Genomic DNA, 22248 nt, shown 5'->3' with positions numbered 1-22248 from the left:
TAAAATGCCCGAATGGCATCATTATGTACTTCGTTCCTGAATCGCATGCTACTCTCCCTATTAGTCCTAATCTGGATCTAAGTTTTCATAACCCACTGGTTCGTCAAATGTTTTTGCTTCACAATTCTCTTCGTGAAGCCTATCCCCCTAACTGCACTGTAGGGTACGACACCAGCGTCTTCAAAGTCTTCAGAATGGATTATTGACAGTGGGTGTACAAATCACATGACTGGCAAAAGAAGTCTTCTTATGGACTCAACCTTACGTCCATCCGACAAGAGCCACATCACATTTGCTGACACTGGTAAAAGTAAGGTATTGGGTCTAGGTAGAGTTGCAATCTCAAAGGATCAACACATGGATAAAGTCATGCTTGTTGAATCCCTTGGCTTCAACTTAATGTCTGTCTCAATGCTTTGCGATTTGAACATGATCGTAATGTTTGGAAAATATCGTTGCCTTGTACTAATGGAATCTGACAAGTCTCTAGTGTTTGAAGGGTATCGAAAAGATGATCTGTACGTGGTAGATTTCTCAGCAGGGCCACAACTTGCAGTATGTCTTCTTGCAAAAGCTTCAGAATGCTGGCTTTGGCATCGGAGGCTTGGGCATGCTGGCATGAGGAACCTCCACACCCTTGCGAAGAAGAAGCACGTCATAGGCATCGAGGGCGTCAAGTTCAAGAAAGATCACTTATGCGGTGCCTGTGAAGCAGGGAAGATGACGAGGGCAAAACATCCCTCGAAGACAATCATGACCACTACTCGACCCTTCGAACTGCTTCACATGGATCTTTTTGGTCCCACTCACTACTCAACTTTTACTACTACTGCTTGCCTCTATGGCTTCGTTATTGTTGATGATTATTCTAGATATACTTGGGTGCACATAATTCTTTACAAGACTGAAGTGCAGGATGTCTTCAGACGCTTCGCCAATCGTGCTATGAACAATTACGGCGCCAAAATAAAGCACATCAGAAGTGACAATGGCACTGAATTCAAGAACACTGGCCTTGATACATATCTTGATACCTTGGGCATCACACATGAATTCTCAGCTCCGTACACGCCACAGCAGAATGGCGTCGTCGAACGCAAGAACAGAACACTCATTGAGATGGCCAGAACGATGCTAGATGAATACAAGACTCCAAGAAAATTCTGGACTGAAGCCATTGACACTGCATGCCATACAATCAATCGTGTTTATCTTCACAAGCTTCTGAACAAGACATCTTATGAGCTCCTTACTGGCAAAAAGCCAAATGTCAGTTACTTCAGAGTATTTGGCGCAAGGTGCTGGATCAAGGACCCACATCACACCTCAAAGTTTGCACCAAAAGCACATGAGGGTTTTATGCTTGGATATGGAAAGGATTCGCACTCCTACAGAGTCTTCAATCTCTTTCATTACAAAGTGGTTGAAACAGTGGATGTGCGGTTCGATGAGACAAATGGTTCACAAAGAGAGCAACTGCCAAATGTGCTAGATGAAGTTCCAGCTAGTGAATCAATCAAGCTTATGGGAACTGGAGAGATTATACCTTCTGAAGCTCATCCTGAAGAAGAACTTATCATCTCAGCACCTGATCAACATGAAGACAATGCTCAGCCTGAAGACATTCCTCCCAACAACAACACAGATCAGCAAGAGCAAAGTCTTCGCCCTGTACATCCTCGTGTTGCCAATGAAGTGCAGATTGACAGAATAATTGACAGCATCAATGCACCTGGTCCACTCACTCGTTCAAGGGCAACTCAGCTAGCAAATTTCTGTGGGCACTTCGCATTCGTCTCAATATCAGAACCCAAGAAAGTTGAAGAAGCCTTCATGGAACCTGAATGGATTCAAGCTATGCAAGAAGAGCTTCAACAGTTTGAGCTGAATAATGTATGGGAACTGGTTAAGCGTCCTGATCCACGGAAGCACAACATAATAGGCACCAAATGGATATACCGCAACAAGCAAGATGAGCATGGTCAAGTTGTCAGAAACAAAGCTCGTCTCGTTGCTCAAGGATATACTCAAGTGGAAGGCATTGACTTCGATGAAACATTTGCTCCTGTGGCTAGGCTTGAAGCCATACGCATACTGCTGGCCTATGCAAATCATCATAACATACTTCTATATCAAATGGATGTGAAGAGTGCCTTTCTCAATGGCAAGATTGAAGAAGAAGTGTATGTTGCACAACCGCCTGGCTTTGAAAATCCAAAACATCCTGACATGGTATACAAGCTCAACAAGGCACTGTATGGCCTCAAACAAGCCCCTAGGGCCTGGTATGACACACTCAAATACTTCCTGAAGAGCAAAGGCTTCATACCTGGTTCCCTAGATCCCACTCTTTTCACGAAGACATATGATGGTGAACTGTTTGTGTGCCAAATATATGTGGATGACATTATCTTCGGCTGCACCAATCAGAAGTACAGTGAAGAGTTTGGATATATGATGCAAGAGCAATATCAGATGTCCATGATGGGGGAGCTGAAGTTCTTCCTTGGTCTTCAAATACGACAACAACGCAATGGCATCTTCATATCTCAAGAGAAGTATCTCAAAGATTGCCTGAAGAAGTTCGGTATGCAAGACTGCAAAGGCTTCACAACACCAATGCCAGCCAAACATCATCTGGGTCCTGACGACAATGGTAAAGAGTTCGATCAAAAGGTATACCGCTCCATGATTGGTTCTTTACTTTATCTATGTGCATCTAGGCCAGATATTATGCTTAGTGTTTGCATGTGTGCTCGATTTCAAGCGGCACCAAAGGAGTCGCATCACTTAGCTGTGAAGCGAATTCTTCGATATTTGGCTCACACCCCAACTCTAGGATTATGGTATCCAAAGGGCTCAGAGTTTGATTTGGTTGGATTCTCGGATGCTGATTATGCTGGTGACAAAGTTGATCGCAAGTCTACATCAGGCACATGTCACTTTCTGGGACGATCACTTGTATGTTGGTCTTCAAAGAAGCAGAACTGTGTATCTCTCTCCACTGCTGAATCTGAATACATTGCTGCTGGATCTTGCTGCGCTCAGCTTCTGTGGATGAAGCAAACACTCAAGGACTATGGCATTCATCTGAAGCAAGTGCCACTTTACTGCGACAACGAAAGCGCCATCAAGATTGCCAACAACCCAGTTCAGCACTCGAAGACAAAGCACATTGAAATTCGTCATCACTTTCTCAGAGATCATGTTGTGAAGGAAGACATTGATATCATACACGTCAACACTGAAGAGCAATTGGCAGATATCTTCACCAAGCCCTTGGATGAGAAGAGGTTTTGCAAGTTACGGTGTGAGCTAAATATCCTGGAATCCTCAAATGTCCTGTGATCAGGCACACATCCTAACCCTTATGCATATTGATGACTTAGATGTGCAACACACGAAGTGAAGTATATCTTCAATCAATGAAGACATACATTCTAAGTGTGAATACATTAATGTTGAATTTGACTTCGGAGCGCCACGATAATTGTGCGCCGTGTCTGGGTCTAATACTTCCTATACGGTGTGTAACGCCCCCACCAAACGTTCTATTTTGAAGTGTTTCACTCATGGCGTTACCTTGCAATGTCTTCACATTTGGTTTGGCTTCGAACTCAACATGTCTTCATGATTATCTTCACTATGTTGATTTTATATATATATATATATATATATATATATATATATATACTAGTGTTCTGTCCTCTACAACATTCACTTATAGCTATGTCTTCGTGTTTGAATCTTTTGAACTAAGTGAATGTGATCGGACCCTAACCTCTCTATGCTCTCTATCTCAAAATTATATCTCTCCAAGTCATATGCATTCTATTGAAACTGTCGAATGTCTTCATTGCGTCCTTGTCAGCAGAAGATATAGAGACAACCATAAAGTCCGTTTTCAATGCTCATTCCTCCACATAAAATCCGGAGAAGTAGGAACGACCACCCGACAATCCAGGCGTGCGTGGGACGTGGAACAAACCCCAAACTTCCGCAAACTGGCCACGCGTTCCTCAGATGCGAATCGCCAGGGGCACCTGTGTAACAGCACAGTGCCGCCCCTGTGCCTATAAATACACACTCACTGCGGTAACTATCTCTTCTTCCACCCTCGCACGAACCCTAGCGCCACCGCTAGCTCTCGACGACGCCGGCGATGAAGTGCTTCGCTGCCGTAACCTCTCCGACGCCGTCTTCACGCCGACCGCGGACATCGTCCTCTCCGCCGTCGCCGTAGGTCTCCTCCGTCGCCAAGTTAGGGCACGGACGAGTGAACTGCTCGGCCTCATCTCTCGCTCCGTCTAGCAGTTCTCAGTGTGGTAAATAAAACTGCCTTTTTACAGCACCATAGATCCTCTTGTTCTGTCACTTTCTACCACAAGAAGTTTCTGTTCACACAAGCTAGATCTCTCTCAAACTGCATCTCATAACATGCCTAGTATATTCACTTGTGCTTCACAAAGTAGATAGATTCCTCACTTGTACTGATCTGTGGATTCGTACAAATCTGGAACCAACTTCTTATCTATGAGTGAATGTCTTCGCACGATGAGGTCAATGTCTTCTAAACTGATTTATCTTCAAAATCTTCTGAGAATGCATATGACCTCTTCCCCTTCCCTCGCACCTTAATGCTGTCACAGGTACATGTCCGTGGGAGAATCCCTTGGTTCTCATAGTCTGCATTCATTTGCAGAATTCCTACAGCATCACATAAATTCTCCTGAAGCCAGTTCCTGTTGGTCCAGCAAAAGAAAGCCTTTGAAGCCTTTGAAAGTTTTGAAGCCTTTCAAGTTAAAGTTTATGGCTTCAGAAACAGCAGCAAGGAAGGGGGGCAGACAGAGACGTGGAGGAACATCCAAAGATCTGCCTGATGAACTGGCAGAAATGTATAAAACAGATCCTGAAGAGAATTATGGTCAGCGCAAGACCCGAATCCAATGGATTCGACGCTATTGGGCAGAACAATGGTTCCAATACCGCTTCACACCCAAGAGTATGCTGAGAAAAGTGCCATCAAAAGACCGTGGGGAGACATCTTATACAAGAACCTTGTACCCAGGATCCAGAGATGAAGCTATTGCCTAAAGCTTCTATCCATGCATGGTTCGTGGGCCACATCCTGATGATGCACATCCGTCGTCACTACTCTGGTGTCGTGACGACAATCTGTTCAAGCGCAACTTCCAGTTTGCCCAACAATCAGCGAAGCAGAACAAGAAGAAATTTGGGTTAGACTTCAACCCTGGTCCCTCCGCACCAAGGGCAGATGGCACACGCGACGCAGAACCCAATATCATCGGTCCGTATGCCAACCTTGTGGGCCTCATCACCCGCATCTTAGTCCAAGGGACTGCCGTGAATGACCCTCCAGCTGACTCTGAGTTTGATGAAGCTCCTGCTGTACCGAAGCCAAAGCAATCGAAGAAGCAAAAGCTTCAAAGTCGGCCCCTTCACCAAAAATCTCAAGGGCGAAGCCATTGGCAACTGCACCTCCTGAAGACAGTGTGCAGTCTGAAGACGTATCCCGCGTCTCCAAGCCCCAGAAGGCCAAGATGCCTCAGCCACACACCGGCAAAGAGCTCACAGCTGCTGCCATTCTGCGCAGCGAAGCCATTGATCTGTCAAGTGATGAAGATCTTGGAGATGACGCTCTCGAGCAGCTCATCAAGAGCAAAGAAGAAGCTGAAATCTTCAACAATTTGCCTCTCTTTGATGTCGCCATCATCCACAACTTCATCGACGAATGGTTTGCCACACCAAACATCAGCTTCGAAGATCTGCAGCTGCCCGTTGGCCTCAGCGTCGCCTTCCAAGGCGCTATTGCTTCAGAACTTGCAATTGCCCAGCGCATTGTTGAACTGAAGCAGAAAATTGATCATGAAAAGGCTCAGTTCAAGAAGAATATGGCCAAGCTCAGCGTGCAAGAAGTGAAGAGCTTCAAGATCATGTTGACTGAGCTAAAGGAAAACTTTCTAAAGAAGCGTGCAGAAGCTCAAGGTTGACGTGAGCGGATGAAGTCTCTGGCGGACAGATGTGTGCAAGCCTACAATGAGGCTGAGAAGCGCAAGGCACTTGGGCGTCCTGGCATCGACCCCAAGATGGCCGCAAAGAAAAAGAAGAAGATTGTTCCAGCTGAACCAGAGGCACCAAGGCAGGAAGCAGTTCCACTTGTCTTCCCAACTGCAACAATTGGCTCGAAGCCAAAGAGCCGGTCAACAGCTTCAGAGCTCAAGAAGACAAGAACTGCTGAGGCTGAAGCCAGGAAGAGGAAAATCTCTGAAGCCTCTCCTACTGCCCCTAGCAAGAAAAAGAGAAAGACCAAGAAATCTCAGGCTGCTCCCACAGAGCCCTTGATAGTTGAACCTATTTCTATGGTTCATCCTGACGCAGAACGTCAACTGATGGTGCATGAGCCTGCTTCCACAGAGGCTCCTGTTCCTGAAGACATTCCAGCAGCTGATCACATCGCTGCTGAAGACATTGGTCATCGTGACAATGTAGCAGATGATGCAGCCCTTCCTCAATTAGAACACAGCAAACTCATCAGCATTGGCCGTCCACTGACGCCAATTGCACAGGATGCTTCATGGGCGGATCACCCTCAAGAGGAAGAAGACAATGAGGCCCAGCCCACTCCAACCCCACAGGCGTCGTCTGCATTCCGCAGGCTTCGCAAAGGTCCAAGGCCTCAAGTCTATGCTGAAGACATTCCGGTTGCATCAGCCGCAGAAGAAGCACCACAAGAGCCCACTCCTATGCTCCACCAAGAAGCAGTTCTCCAGGAGAACGTGCTTGTGACCGACCCTCCATCTAGTCAAGCGGAGGCTGAAAATACTGAGGCTGCCACAACCAACACTGAAGCCAATGTGGGGCCCTCCCCACCAAAAGCTTCAGAAGACAGCGAAGCTACTGATCCAGACACTTCTGTTCCTGAGTCTGCTGCAGGTCCTCAATTTGATTACCATGTTGAGCACAGGCCTCATGTCCAGAAGCCAGTCCCAAGGCTGCCGAGGTTCCCAGGTCCTGCATCAGCACCTGGCTCCTTTAACATCAATAGCTTCAAGGCAGATAATACGTTCTTCAACAGCTCCAAGAACCCCTATTCAAGGGAAAGGATTTCATCAGATAGGTTCTGGAGCTATCCTCAGCGCAGCTACTATTCATGCATCCTATACAACCAAGGTCGCATCTTCCCGCACAAGCGCCTTGATGTTGAAGCCATTGCTGGTCTGCCCTGTTTAGAGGAAGCGTTGGATTGCTTCAAGCAAGTGGGTCTGCTGCAGTTTGTAACTGATGAAGAGCACTGGAATGAAGAGCTTCTGCTGCAATTCTATGCCACCCTCCACATCAAAGGATACAACAGAGATCCGAAGACTTGGGCCCTGGAGTGGATGACCGGCAATGTCCATCACGAAGCCAATGCATTTGATATCATTGAGCTCACCGGCCTGCCCACTCCTGGCGAATTCTTCGAGGAAGGCTGTCCACTACACACTGAAGCTCTTGAGAGCATATTCCAGAGGCCTGAGCCGAATATGAGTCAGATGCTCTCCATGATGAATCCATTGCCCCACGATGCTCCTTATCCAACAGAGTTCTTCGTTGAAGACTTTGAGTACCTGCCCAGAACCATCTATCACATTATCCGGCGGACTCTCTGGCCTATCAAAGGGCCCTCTCCAAATGCCAAGATCGAGGGTGCAATGAAGACTCTAATATTTTGTATCCTTCATGGCAAATGCTTCAACGCACAGGACTTCTTCATACGCCAACTTGCTGCATCAGGCTCAGATTTACTTGGTTTGAAGTTCTATGCTCCTTGGGTAATGAGACTGATCAAGTTTCACTCTGCGATCTCATATCAGCCCTCAGCCCGCAACCATCGGATCTTCTTGCCAGATGTGGATACCTCTGCTGAAGCTATATATCCTGAGCCTGCCAAGCAACCTTTGAGTCTTCAGAATGCAGAACACCAGAGCTTCACTCAAAACGTTGAAGGTGTTGAAGCCATCTCCAGGGTGTATCCTTTGGCTGGCACTACACGTGCGCCACACCCTGCTTCAACTGAAGCCACTGACAGTGCCACTTCTTTAAGACCCAAGAAGCGCACTCGTGTTCTCAACGACCGAGAGCTTCTTGTGGCCCTTCATCAAAAGCAGGATAGGCATCATGACTGGTTGAAGAGACAGATGAAAAGCCTCTTGGTGGATGTAAATCATATCCGAAATCTTGCCACCAAGAATGCTTTCGTTACCCATGAAACTTGTCGTCGTACATGGAAAGGGCTATCAATGATATGTACAGAAGCTGAACTTGAAGAGGATGGCTTCACTGAGCGATTCAAGTTTGACACCACACCTCCTAGAAGGGCTGTGATGCGAAGCACTCCATCTCTTAAAGACTCTGAGTTTTCTTCCTCTGCTGCCACAGTCACTGCCAGAATCATTGATGAAGAAGACGATGCTACCTCACCACCACCTGCTTCAGCACCTCCAAGCTCTTCTTTCCCCGGGGAGAGGGAATGTCAGATTCTTTCCCCTGTTTATCCTCCCTCACAGAGGCGCTCATCCCCTCAGTTGGGACGAGTAGCGAGTGAGGCCCGCTGTCGGCCTCTTTATTCCCCCCTTCATCTTCCTTTGAGGGCACTTGATAAGACGCCGGCTCGAGCATTTTGTCCAGTACCGGATTGTCCAAGCCTTCGGGAAGGGGGGCCGGACACCTGATCATCTTCGCCTTTGTTATCCAGTCCTGGTCAAAGAGTGACTTTTTACAATGATGTCATGATAAATAGAAGGACAGTGTGTTCGGCCATGGGATTACTTACTTGGGTATTAGGGCAGTTGCAGCTCAAACCCGCATCCTCAGTGGTGTCTGGACACTCTATTTGGGGTCCGAAGAATGATTTGAACATCTCTTCGAGCGTCATGCCGAAGAAGTGTTGAATAGCTCGCGGCCCTTCCAGGTTGAATTCCCACATGTGGAGGGGCCGACGTTTGCAAGGCTGGACTCGATGAACTAGCATAACTTGCATTACCATAACCAGGCTGAAATCTCTCTCAAAGAGTTCTCGGATATGGCTCTGCAATATTGGCACATCCTTTGCCAGACCCCAGCTCAGCCCCCTGCAGATCCATGACGTCAGCTGCGGTGGGGGCCCAAGCGGAAGGTAGGGGCTGCTGCCCACTTGGCACTTCGGGGAGCTGTGATGTAAAACCACTCCCACTGCCACAAACTAGACACCTCTGAGAAGGAACCCTCTGGCCATGGAGCATCAGCGATTTTGCTTATTAAGGCACCTCCGCACTCTATGTGCCGCCCCTCGATCATCTTCGGCGTCACATCGAAGGTCTTGAGCCACGGGGCGAAGTGAGGGGTAATGCGAAGGAAGGCCTCACATACGACAATAAATGACGTGATGTGAAGAAGGGAATCCGGGGCCAGATCATGGAAATCCAGCCCATAATAAAACATAAGGCCCCTAACGAAGGGATCCAGAGCGAGGCCTAGTCCTTGGAGGAAGTGAGAGATGAACACGACACTCTCGGTGGGTTCGGGAGTAGGGATGACCTGCCCTCGGGTGGGTAGCCTATGCGAAATTTCGGCCGTCAGATATCTGGCCTCTCTCAGCTTTTTGATGTCCTCCTCTATGAAGGAGGAAGGCATCCACCGACCTTGAAGGTTGGATCTGGACATGGTTGAAGGTCCTAAGCGCCTGGCCTGAGCCTTGGGTGTTGGAACTCGAGGCGGGGGAAGGATTCGATTGAGCACGAGGGGGGAAAAGGACATGCCTTGCCCTCTTTATAAAGAAGGTGAATATCAAGCATCCTCCTTGTGGCCGTTTGGGACTTACCTAATATCTAGGAGTCATACCAATAGGCATGATTGGATTACCCACGTCCGTATTGATGAGAATCCCGTAATAAGGGGGACACGATCTCTGCTTTGACGAGACGTGTCAGAAAAACCGCCTCGCAATATGCGCAGCGCTGGTTGAGAAAAAACGGTTCAGATAAAGACCGGGCCATGATGTGATGCCGTGCTGTCAAAACGTGACAGCAGATTAGATTTATGGAAATATTATTCTCTCTATGGTGGGGTGTGGAACTTGTTTTGCAGAGTCGGACACTGTCCTAGAGTTCAAAATTTTCTATGGAGTATTCGGAGGAGAAACCCGCCTTGCAATGCCGAAGACAATACTGCGCGCCGGACTCGTCGTCATTGAAGCCTGGTTTAGGGGCTACTAAGGGAGTCCTGGATTAAGGGGTCTCCAGACAGCCGGACTATATCCTTTGGCCGCACTGTTGGACTATGAAGATACAAGATTGAAGACTTTGTCCCATGTCCGGATGGGACTCTCCTTGGCGTGGAAGGCAAGCTAGGCAATACGGATATGTAGATCTCCTCCCTTGAAACTGACCTTGTGTAACCCTAGCCCCCTCCGGTGTCTATATAAACCGGAGGGTTTAGTCCGTAGGACAACAGACAATCATACCATAGGCTAGCTTCTAGGGTTAGCCTCTACGATCTCGTGGTAGATCAACTCTTGTAATACTCATATCATCAAGAACGATCAAGCAGGAAGTAGGTTATTACCTCCATCAAGAGGGCCCGAACCTGGGTAAACATCTTCTCCCCTGCCTCCTGTTACCACCCGCCTTAGACGCACAGTTCGGGACCCCCTACCCGAGATCCGCCGGTTTTGACACCGACAAAGAGACTTCCCAATATCCTCCTATTATTTCTTATGATGAATCAGGTAACGAGGAGGAGCCTGCTATTCAACCAATCTCATTAATAAGGAGCTCCAAAAAGAGGATTGAACCCACACATGATGTGGTGAAGAAGCAGAAAAGAAAAAGGAAGAGAGGTAAAAAGATATCTCCCCCAAATAATGCTGCTCCTATTACTATTGTGCCTCATGAAAATAAAACTGTGGAAGATAATGATACTTCTTATGATCTAGAAAATATTTTTGGCACTTGCTTGGAAGAATATGATAATTTCTATACTATTGGTGCCATCCATACTATTAATGATGAGAGTGATTATGCTTATGATATGAAAAGGTCCAAGCTTGGGGATGCTATGTTTGATGAAGATGATGTTTTTGAGAATATATTTGCTGCAATTAATGTTTGTCCCAAGCTTGGGGATGCTACGTTTAATGAATATGGCATTTTTAGTCTCACAAGTTTTGATATGCAAAATTATAATGATGATGGCATGCCTCCTACCTATGATGATTATTGTGATGATACTTATGCTATAGAAAGTAGTGATTATATTTATAAAACTTGCCATGATTATGGTTACCCCTTTTCTGAACATTACTCTTTTAATGTGGAAACAATTTATAGTATTCGAGTTTTTTATGATACTCCCACTATTCCGAATGAGAAGAATTTTGCTTATGTGGAGAGTAATAAAATTTCTATGCTTGCAGATCATGAAAAGAATGCTTTAGGTGCTGGTTATATTTTTGAATTCATTCGTGATGCTACTGAAAATTATTATGAGGGAGGAATATATGCTTGTAGGAATTGCAATAATATCAAGTTTCCTCTCTATGTGCTTAAAGTTTAGAAGTTATGCTTGTTCTACTTCCTATGCAAGTTGATTATTGCTCCCATAAGTTGTTTGCTCACAAAATCCCTATGCATAGGAAGTGGGTTAGACTTAAATGTGCTAGTCATATTCTTCATGATGCTCTTTTTATGTTTCAATTCTTATCCTTTATGTGAGCATCATTGAAATCATCATGCCTAGCTAGGGGCATTCAACGATAGCGCTTGTTGGGATGCAACCCAATTTTATTTTAGTTCCTTGTTTTTTTCCTGTTTAGTAATAAATAATTCATCTAGCCTCTGTTTAGATGTGGTTTTATGTGTTAAGTAGTGTTTGTGCTAAGTAGAACCTTTGGGAAGACTTGGGTGAAGTCTTTATGATCATGCTGTAAACAACAGAAACTTTAGCGCTCACGAGAATTGCTGCCATTTATTACTGGAGAGAGATATTTAGTTAATTATTTTTGCGGATGATTAATAGATAAATTACTCAGGTCCAACAATTTATTTGAGAATTTTATGAGTTCTAGAACTGGTCGAAACCTACAGATTACTACAGACTGTTCTGTTTTTGATAGATTCTGTTTTATATGTGTTGTTTGCTTATTTTGATGAATCTATGAGTAGTATCAGAGGGTATGTGTAAGTGCATCTAGTGCCACCCCTAGTTGGTTTTGGAGTATTGCCGACAAACCTAGTTGAGGGACTAATGTGTTTGTGAGAATTGCAGGATAACACAGGTAGAAGTCCCTCATTGATTCGGTTTTACTACCAGAGATGACCCCTAAAAATGTATGAAGACATTGAAGTCAAAGGTGGTATATGAAGATATTCACATTGAAGACTATGACAAAAGAAGACACGTTATGAAGCCTATGGAGCTCGAAGACTTAGATCTTTCGTAGTTCTTTTTCTTTTGTGTTGAGTCATAGGAACCACCGTATTGTTAAGTGGGGTCCAGGAGAACCAGTCAGAATGACTGAAGTGATGCCTAAACCAAAAACCTATGTCTTCAAGTGAAGACAATGAGAGCGAATCTTGTCCAGAGCCGGACAAGTCAGCTTTGCTTGTAGCCCAAGTAAAGTTGCCATGAGAGTTTGAAATCTGACCGTTGAGACACGTGTCAGTTCCTTAGTGACCCAGGGTCATTTCGGACAAATCAGGTCGGGTTGCCAAGTGGCTATAAATAGCCCACCCCCTACAACCATAAACGGTTGGCTGCTCAAATTTCAGTGCACGGCTTTTGTCGTTTGAGAGCAACCCACCTCGAAGCCTTTGAGAGAAAATTCCTAGCGAGGAGAAAAGCCCTAACCACCCAGAGCCAGAGAACATTGGGCATCACTTAAGTCTTCTTGTCTGTGTGATCTGAAGACTTATTACACTTGAGGACTGTGCATCCCCAGACGGTTAGGCGTCGCGTTCAGAGCATCCAAGAGACATTGTGGATTGCCAGTGAACGAAGTCTGTGAAGGTTTGGGAGTCTACCTTGAAGACTTACCAGAGTGATTGGGCGAGGACTATGTGACCTTAGCTCAAGGAGAATACGGTGAGGACTTGGTGTCCTGAGCTATGTGTTCAGGACTGGGTGTCCGGGACTGTGTGTCCTAAGGTTTAAATACCTAGCCGCTCCAACCAGAGGTACAGTTGTCACAGCAACTGGAACTGGTCCAACACATCATTGTCTTCAACGAGTCACTGGTTTCATCTTCACTTCCTTTTACTTACTGATCACTCATTGTGAAGTCATTGCGTGCCTGTTCTATCTTTTGTCTTCACAACGTGAGTGTATGATCTGTTTAGCTTCATAGTATCTTCCTACCTGATCCTAATTACACTACAGCTATTTGTCACTGTGCTTTCACTCTGTTGATACTTGACCATGGCTTGCCTAGTGTAGTCTAACTTCCGCTGCATAGTAATAGGCATATCTCTACTGTTTGTCTTCATAACTTCCACATTGTGAAGATTTCATAAAAACCGCCTATTCACCCCCCTCTATTCGATATAACGCACTTTCAGTATGAACCATAGAGAAGTTGGAATATAGTGAATGAGTTCATTACAGTACCTTATTATGGTGATTTTCTTTCTTATACTAACAGAGCTTATGAGTTTTCTGTTAAGTTTTGTGTTGTGAAGTTTTCAAGTTTTGGGTAAAGATCCGATGGACTATGGAATAAGGAGTGGCAAGAGCCTAAGCTTGGGGATGCCCAAGGCACCCCAAGTTAATATTCAAGGACAACCAAAAGCCTAAGCTTGGGGATGCTCCGGAAGGCATCCCCTCTTTCGTCTTCATTCATCGGTAAACTTACTTGGAGCTATAATTTTATTCGGCACATGATATGTGTTTTGCTTGGAGCGTCATTTTATTTTATTTAGTTTTGCTTGCTGTTTGAATAAAATACCAAGATCTGAAATTCTTAAATGTTAGAGAGTCTTCACATAGTTGCATAATTATTCGACTACTCATTGATATTCACTTATACCTTTTGGAGTAGTTTGTCATCTGCTCTAGTGCTTCACTAATATCCTTTTAGAGCACGGTGGTGGTTTTATTTTATAGAAATAGATGAACTCTCGTGCTTCACTTATTGCGGCCACCATTTGATAGACCTGTGTACATATGATGGATAAACCAGAGTAATAATTCCTTGGGAAAAATTGAACCCAAACAAGCAAAAAATATTGAGGTTAATAGCACCTGGTTTATTTGTTGTAGCCATCCAAAGGAAGGTGATTCCCAAAATTGGGACTCGCTCCGCACACCCATTGCCTGATGGGCGATAAAACGATGGCATGGCAATGCTGGTAAAGGTTGACAGGCCGAGGCAAAGCCCTCGGCCCAGCTAACATGACGGAGCTGGTCGGCTAGTGACGCCGAAGTGTCCGGAGTAGGTTGATGAAGAGATGGCGAAGCCCCCGGTCCAGTCGAGATGTTGAAGTAGGTCGGCGTGATGGACACCAGTTTGAAGAAGCAATAGTGCGGCCCTGCCGATGCAGGTCGTAACATGGTCGATGCCGGCTTGATGAAGCGACCGTGCGACGATGCCGGTATGCCCGCTCCGTGTAATCCGTGGGGCGGCGATGTTGGTGATGATTTATCCTTCGCGATGCCGGACTCTTGTTCGGCTTGCCAAGATGATGATCCGAAGAAGTTGAGCTCGGCTCAACAAAGCGACGCCGTGTCTAGCGTAGGTCGGCAGCCGTGGAGTGATATTGCCGGACTGGTTTGACACCAGCATGATGTTGAAGATCATGTTTAAAAGATCTTAAAGTTAGTGGGATTTGTTCGGGAACAAAATACAATACCCCATACAAAACTTCCTTCAAAAGGGATGTCCGAAATCCCGTTCATAAAAAAGATGAACTCGGGTCGGATTCGTTTTCGCGCAGAAAACATATCCAAAAAGTAATGCACTAATCGGAAGGTTTCCGGAGTTTGAACGGTCGGATAGAGCTGAAATTTTGGGAGGTGGTAGATATAGGAATTCCGCAGCCGATCAACGGTTGGATCTTCCAAAGGACGTCCGAGCTAGAAGCTGGACACCACGCCCTAAACTCATCCAAATTCCCGTCCAGATTTGACAGGGCTCCGGTATATCGCGGATTGCCAGAGATTCCTCCATCGGAACTCGACGAAATTTTCCAGGGTTGTTGTAGATCCAATTCCTCACAATTCCACCGAAGCAATCGTTAAAACGACACTCGAGGGGGCGGTGGCGGCGGATACAAGTTCGCTGTCCAGAAAAACAGCACGGTCACCCGAGGGCAATGTTGACGTTGAGCCCGCGGGATCCCTGGATGATTCCTCCATGATCTTGGTAGAGATCGGAGTTAACGTTGATGAAGGCCCTCATCCAAACATGACGATCGGAGATAGGGCGCAGTCCTTGGTCGAACCAAGGTGACCAGTCGAGCTGGTGACGAAGATGCCGAAGTCGTAGTTGATCTGCAAGCGAGCCATCGATCCTTTTGTCGATCACACAACGGAACCCTCAATGAAAGCACCAATGTCGGTGTCAAAACCGGCGGATCTTGGGTAGGGGGTCCCGAACTGTGCGTCAAGGCCGGATGGTAACAGGAGACAAGGGACACAATGTTTTTTACCCAGGTTCGGGCCCTCTCGATGGAGGTAATACCCTACTCCTGCTTGATTAATATTGATGATGTGGGTAGTACAATATTAGATCTACCACGAGATCCAGGAGGCTAAACCATAGAAGCTAGCCTATGGTATGATTGTTGTGTATATTGTATATCTATCGACTAGCCTGGCCTCGGTTTATATAATGCACCGGAGGCCTAGGATAACAAGAATCCTAGCCGAATACGCCGGTGGGGAGAAGTTCTTGTCTTGATCGCCAAGTCTTGTGGAATCTTCCTTGTATGCGGCAGTTGTCCGAACTGGCCCATGAGTATACGGCCACGGGGGTCCTCAGCCCAATCTATCAGATCGGGAGATGACGTGTTGAGTACCCCCTAGTCCAGGACACCGTCAGTAGCCCCCTGAACCGGTCTTCAAGTTAGGGACGCTCTCGATTCTTCCAAATTGTTCTTCATCTTCGGTCGTCGATCTTGAAAACTGGTTCAACAAATCTTCTCATCTTCGATCTTGAGGATCGCCGAAATGCATTCGGCGAGTTTACACGTCGGGTATCCGAGGAGCCCCTTTAAGTTTCTGGCCTTTATCAATGCCTTGTTATTTTAATGCCACACCTCGGGTTTGAAATTGCTCACGGGCGGCAGCGTCCTCTTGCGTCCGAGCTCCAACGCCGGACTGCATTCGAGGTATCTTTTGCAGCCGAGCACCAACACCGGACCGCTTCCCAGCTCTAACGCTGAAATGTATCCGAGCTCCAACGCCGGACTATGTATCCGAGCTCCAACGCCGGACTGTATCCGAGCTCCAACGCCGGACTATGTATCCGAGCTCCAACGCCGGACTGTATCCGAGGTGTCGTAAATCACCTTGGTTCAAAGAAGTTTGAAGGAGTTTAGCCAAGCTTAATGCCGGAAATGCCCTCTATGGAGCCAACCACTAGCGCCCGAGCTTTATGCCGGACTGCTTCCGAGGTGGTGCACCACCCCGACTATGGGCCGATTTTTGTCAATATTTTTTATTGGTGCAATTTATTCTCTGCCGAGATATATAGCTAGTAGCCCTGAAGGTGTGTATCGGTCTAAAACCCGAGATGCACATGAAGGATGACATAAGACCGCTAATCCCAGTAGCCGCTAAGACTCGGGTTGATTTGCAAAATCGGCCTGAGGATCAAGTCCTAACTCGGCAGAATACTTCGGGACACAAAAGCGGCATGCTCAGTTCTCAAGACTCAGGTTGGGTGCGGCCGACCAACCTGAGGATCAAAATCTCCTCGGAAACTATATTGCACATAAAATTTTCTACATTGGACAAGCAATGCAGTAGCCCCCGAGAAACTGGTCGGGTGGCAACACCAGATCAGGGGATCGATGTGCCCCTTTAATATTTTTAAATAATAAGCCCGAAGCCCAGTAGCCCCCGAGCCTTAATGCGGGCACGGGTGGCCGAATTAAGGATCAATATCCATAGTAAAATCACAAATTATGTGTAATGACTCTATGTATCCAAGTACTTTACATCATTAATGCTCGGATCCGCATTGTACAAAACTTTGTTGACCGACCATCGGCTTCCACCTCCTTGGCCAGTAGCCGAGGAGTGTTTGTCCTACTTTATAAAGCCTTTATGAGGGCAAATATTTACGACAAACAAGGCAATCTGGCCACACGGTTTTATAAACAAAGGTACGCAGAGAGATATGTTATATTACTGTTTAACAGAAGAAATGTATTCCAAAGAAAATAGTCCCGCTGTTGGTTCCTTTCTTTGGGTTGTCATGCTAAGCATGATCATGAAACCTCAGCTCCAATGTATGAGCAAAATATCGAGGATTTAGTTTGGGAGGCCAATTAATAGCCCCCGGTAGTGTTTGGCGACAGTCGAGGTCAAGCCGTAAACACTTCGGCCAATGTTATGAATGGCCCGTCATAGTCATCGGATCGCTGACCAGTTTTGTAACATCCCAAAATTCTAAATTTTGGAATGTTATAATAAATAGATAGATTTGACTGATTGTTTGATTAATTGTCTGAAAGTGAGTGAATTCGAAACTTTTGAAAGTTAAATGAGAGGGAATAAAAGGACTTTCCCAAACTTTCATATTTGCTTTCTGATCTTCATGAATTCAAATTCTTTTCAAACACAAAACCCTGGAGAGAAGATGACATGAATTCTTCCATTTATTTAAATGACAAGGGGGTGTTGAAAATATTTGAATTTCATTTGGAAAATATTTCCAATTCAGAAACTTTATGCAACTCAATGATTTTCACGAGAGAAGATAAAATGACTTCTTCAAATTATATGAAATATGAGTTGGGAGTTTCAAAGGATCAATTTCAAGTCCTTTTGGAATTAAATTTTCAATTTGGATTTATTTGAGTTTTATTCAAATTATTTTTCTCCAAAAAATAAAATATATGGAAATTAGGGTAACATGATTCCCTACATTAGAAAATTGGAGAAAAATTTATTTGAAATCATTTTGGTATTTTTAAAATGATTTTTACTGGATTTTATTAGAGCAGAAGCACTCTTTGAATTATTTGAATTTTTCTGGATTTTATTTGACTTTATAAAAATGTCCATGTCGTAGAAAATAATTTTCTGAAAATTTTGATATATTATATGTCTATATAAAATTTTCTTTTATTTTTTATGATTATGTTTATCTGGAAATTGTTTAAAAAAATTACTCCCCGCCGCCGACTGGGCCGGCCCAGCACCCAGCCAGGCCAAGGCCCAGCCCCGCGCCGCCTCGCCCGTCGTCCCCGACCGGGACTCCTCCCGTAGTCCGGCACCGCCCCGCCACCGCCGCCTCCTTAGCCCCTCGCCCAAGCCGCCCTCTCCTCCCCTCCCCTATAAAGCCGCCGCCGCCGCCCCGGCTTCTCTCTCTCTGTCGCGCCGCGCCGCCCCTCCCGCATCTCGCCGCTGCCTGCGTCGCCTCTCGCCGCCTCTCGCCACCGACGCCGCATGCGCCGCCGCCGCTCACCACCGCCCGCTGCTGCTGCCCGCGCCGCACTCCGCCCCGCCGTTCGCAGCGCCGCCCCGCGCCGCATCGCCCCGCGCCTCGCCCTGCCTCGCCGGAGAGCCGCCGTTGCCGATCTGCCGCCGCCGCCGACCACTGCCGGTTTTCGGTGAAAAACCGGTCGAACCGGTAAGAACCGCCCGGTCCGGTTTTTCTTTAGGTTTTCGTTTTAGTAGACGGTTTTTCTTTTAAACGCCGATTAGTATATTTAGAGAACGCTCGCTGGTTTAGCCTCTGGAGCGAACGAGTTCATAGTTTAGGGTTCGGGAGTAAACGTTCGTAAATTAGTATTTTTCTTTTTCTGTTATTTCCGGCCAGGGACCTATATGTGAGGATTTTCCCTACAGTTTAGTCCTTGATTTTCAAACGACTATAACTTTTTACTCGTTAGTCCAAATCCAACGAAGCCAACGCCCACTTCGTCGTTATGATCCCCTCTATCTGGATAAACAACTTAAACATGTTTTTGAAAAGTTTAAAATTTTGAATTAGAGCAGATTTGAATTCAAACTTCGTTTGATCATAACTTGAGTTTTGTAGCTCCGTTTGAGTTGATTCTTTTTGCAAATTGAAGCTCTTGACCTAAACATTCTAATAAGGCCAAATTCACATAATTTTGGTACTGTTAGAAATTTGTTTTATGTTGCAAGAGTTATTTGCTTGGTTTCGATGTTTTCCGAATTGTTTTCTTCGTTCTTTTCTGATCTTTTGAGTGATTGCTTATGTGTGGTTACTATTGTTTGCTTACGATAGATTGACCGGAGTGTGACGAGTAGATCTATCAAGAGTTTTGAGTGCGAATCATCTTCATCAACATTGCAGGCAAGTTCACACTTTGATCATACCTTTTCTACAACCCAGTTTTATTGCATTAGATCAATCCTCACACATTGCATGATTAGGATCTAATTAAATTGTGGGATGGGAAGTAGATGAGGTAGTACCTATCACCTGTATTATTATGAAACCTTTGGGAGTTACTTCTACATTTGCTTATTATGCCATGCTATGCTAGTAGACGTGGATTGGGTGAGTGATATCCATGACAGATGTGAGTTTGTTAATTTTAAATGCTTTACTTAAGGTGGCAACTTAAATACACATCTGGGTGGATTGAGGCTCCTGATGTCTATCGGGACTTGCCTGTTTTTATTTCGGACCGCCACCCAGGCTCAAAGGGATCATAAGATCATTCATGCTAGTAACTTCCGTGTGCAGCCACAAGCCATTATGGGCTCTGGCATAGTTGATTAAGTTGTGCGAACTCTTACGGGTAGACTAGTAGATGTAGGGGAAAGTAGGTGTACCGGTCTACCCACATGTAAGGTGCTAGCGCTTCTGAAAGACTGTGTCTCGGTCATCCGTTTCTCAAACACCATGTAGTGCGAGAAATCCAACGGAGGCCATCGAGTCTTGTGGGGAAAAGTGCGCAAACCTCTGCAGAGTGTATAAACTAATCATGATTAGCCGTGTCCCCGGTCATGGACATCTTGAGTATCTAGTTCTTGGATTATCCTGTTGATCTCATCACGTTACTTTAAATGAATATTGTTGGGTTTAATGATGTTACTTAATTGGGATTGAGAATGCTGTCAACCATTCTCAATGTTCAACAACCACCATGATAGTAATTAAATTTATTCCTTTGCAGTAGGGAAAAATTGGCTTTACGCAAAAACCTTATAACCATAGAGCTTTTCCACCAGCCATATATGCATATAGTGATAGCCATTGTTCATCATTTTCTCTATGGTGTGAATTTGCCAGTACATCCAATGTACTGACCCGTTTCGGGCTACAACGTCTCATGTTGCAGGATTATCTTACGACGAGTAAGTGATACGTTAGGGTTACGATTTATACACTCAACTTTGCCGTTGGTGTTGATGGGAATCCACAACCTTGTTGCTTCCGCTATATGGATTGAGGTAATAGTATTTACGTTACTTTATACATGTGATTTACCTCTGTTATAAATCCTTCGAGTACTGTGTGTGTCAGCATACCGATCCAGGGATGACACTTAAGCACAGAGACTTGATCCATTCGGGTCAGGTTGCTACAAGAAGGTATCAGAGCACATGTTGACTGTAGGACGTGACCCTAGAAACTGGCAAGCCCATAGCAAAGATTTTTCTCTACAACTTTCCCTTTCAAAAAGATCTTTTACCTCTCTTCTCTTCTGAGCTTATTCAAAAATTCCTTTTTAGTGAGACCATATCCCTTTTCCCTTTTTGACCACTCGAGGATTCCACTGATGAGACCACTCCAAGAAGTACAAGATATCGGACAACTAAAGCCACTTCGGAATGAAGAGTATTTTCCGTGCATCTAAAAAATGGAAACTACAACGGTTGAGGACCGAAGACAAGTAGAATTTGAAGGCTCTAAAGAATCCCCAGATTTGTATGACCTAGGAAGGCTACCCTGATGGAACTTAATAGATTATGGAAGTTGTCAATACCCGAGATCAAGGTGTATGGGAGAAAGACCGGAACATGGAGAATTGAGAACTCAAAGTTTTGTCAAGAAAACCCTAAGGTAGGAGATATCAACTATGGAAGATAGCTCATGGCAATGACAAGGGCAGAAACACGGTTATCCGTGATGTCATCGCCACTGATACTATGGTCACCGAGCTGAGCTAAGCATGCATTTCTTCGGAAGGATTGGATGGTAGAAGGTTGATGGAGCACCTAACAGTAAGATGAAGTTTTAACCTTAGCTGGTGTATCGCCAGAATCTGGAGTAGTACATCAAGAATTTTAAGATGGAGCTCCAGGAAGCCGTATTTTGACAGGGAAGCATTTCGTGAAGAATTTAGGTGCAAGAAGCTGAAGTAGCCAAGCTGGAGGAGCAAAACCTCTAGATACCGGAGATTCGTCAGGAACTGAAGGACAGTCTGATCATGGTTCATGCCAAGGATGTTGAAACCCGGAAGTTTGGAATGCAACTCCAGAAATATTAAGGGACCACACGATAGACTTTGCGACAACAAAGATGAGCTGGCAAAAAGGACTTGAGAAAGACAAGTATGACCGGAAGAAGCCATTGGAGACATAAACAAGGCTTGAAGAGTTTGGAGACGTTGAATATTTATTGACCTTAGAAGACCAAACCCCTGTTATATACCTACGTTAGATGCGACGTTTGTGAGCTGTCATTTGTTTGATGTTTTTCGACAGCCACAACAAAAATCTGTCTTTTCAAAACTGTTGTTTGCATTGTGTGTATCCCTGTCTATCTCTCTTATCCCACCTCAAACCCATGGACCCAATAGAGGATGAATGAAGATGAGCTTGTATTTTCTGGACCGATGAGTCAATTGGAGACAGACCGATGGATACAGAACATGGAGGATCATATGGAGAACAACCCTATAGTCGGAAAGGATATGGCCCAGCATGCTCTTCAATGCTTTGAAAGAGGTGCTGCTACTTGGTGGAGGATGTACCAAACCATCAATGGATGGCAAGGAGTAACCACTTGGAAAGAATTTAAGTTGACTTTGCTAAAGTCTCAGTTTGTGTCCCAGAAATTGAAGC

This window comes from Triticum aestivum, chromosome 5A (genome assembly GCF_018294505.1).
Source record: "Triticum aestivum cultivar Chinese Spring chromosome 5A, IWGSC CS RefSeq v2.1, whole genome shotgun sequence".
Classification (NCBI taxonomy): Eukaryota; Viridiplantae; Streptophyta; class Magnoliopsida; order Poales; family Poaceae; genus Triticum; species Triticum aestivum.
This window is presented reverse-complemented; position numbering follows the sequence as displayed.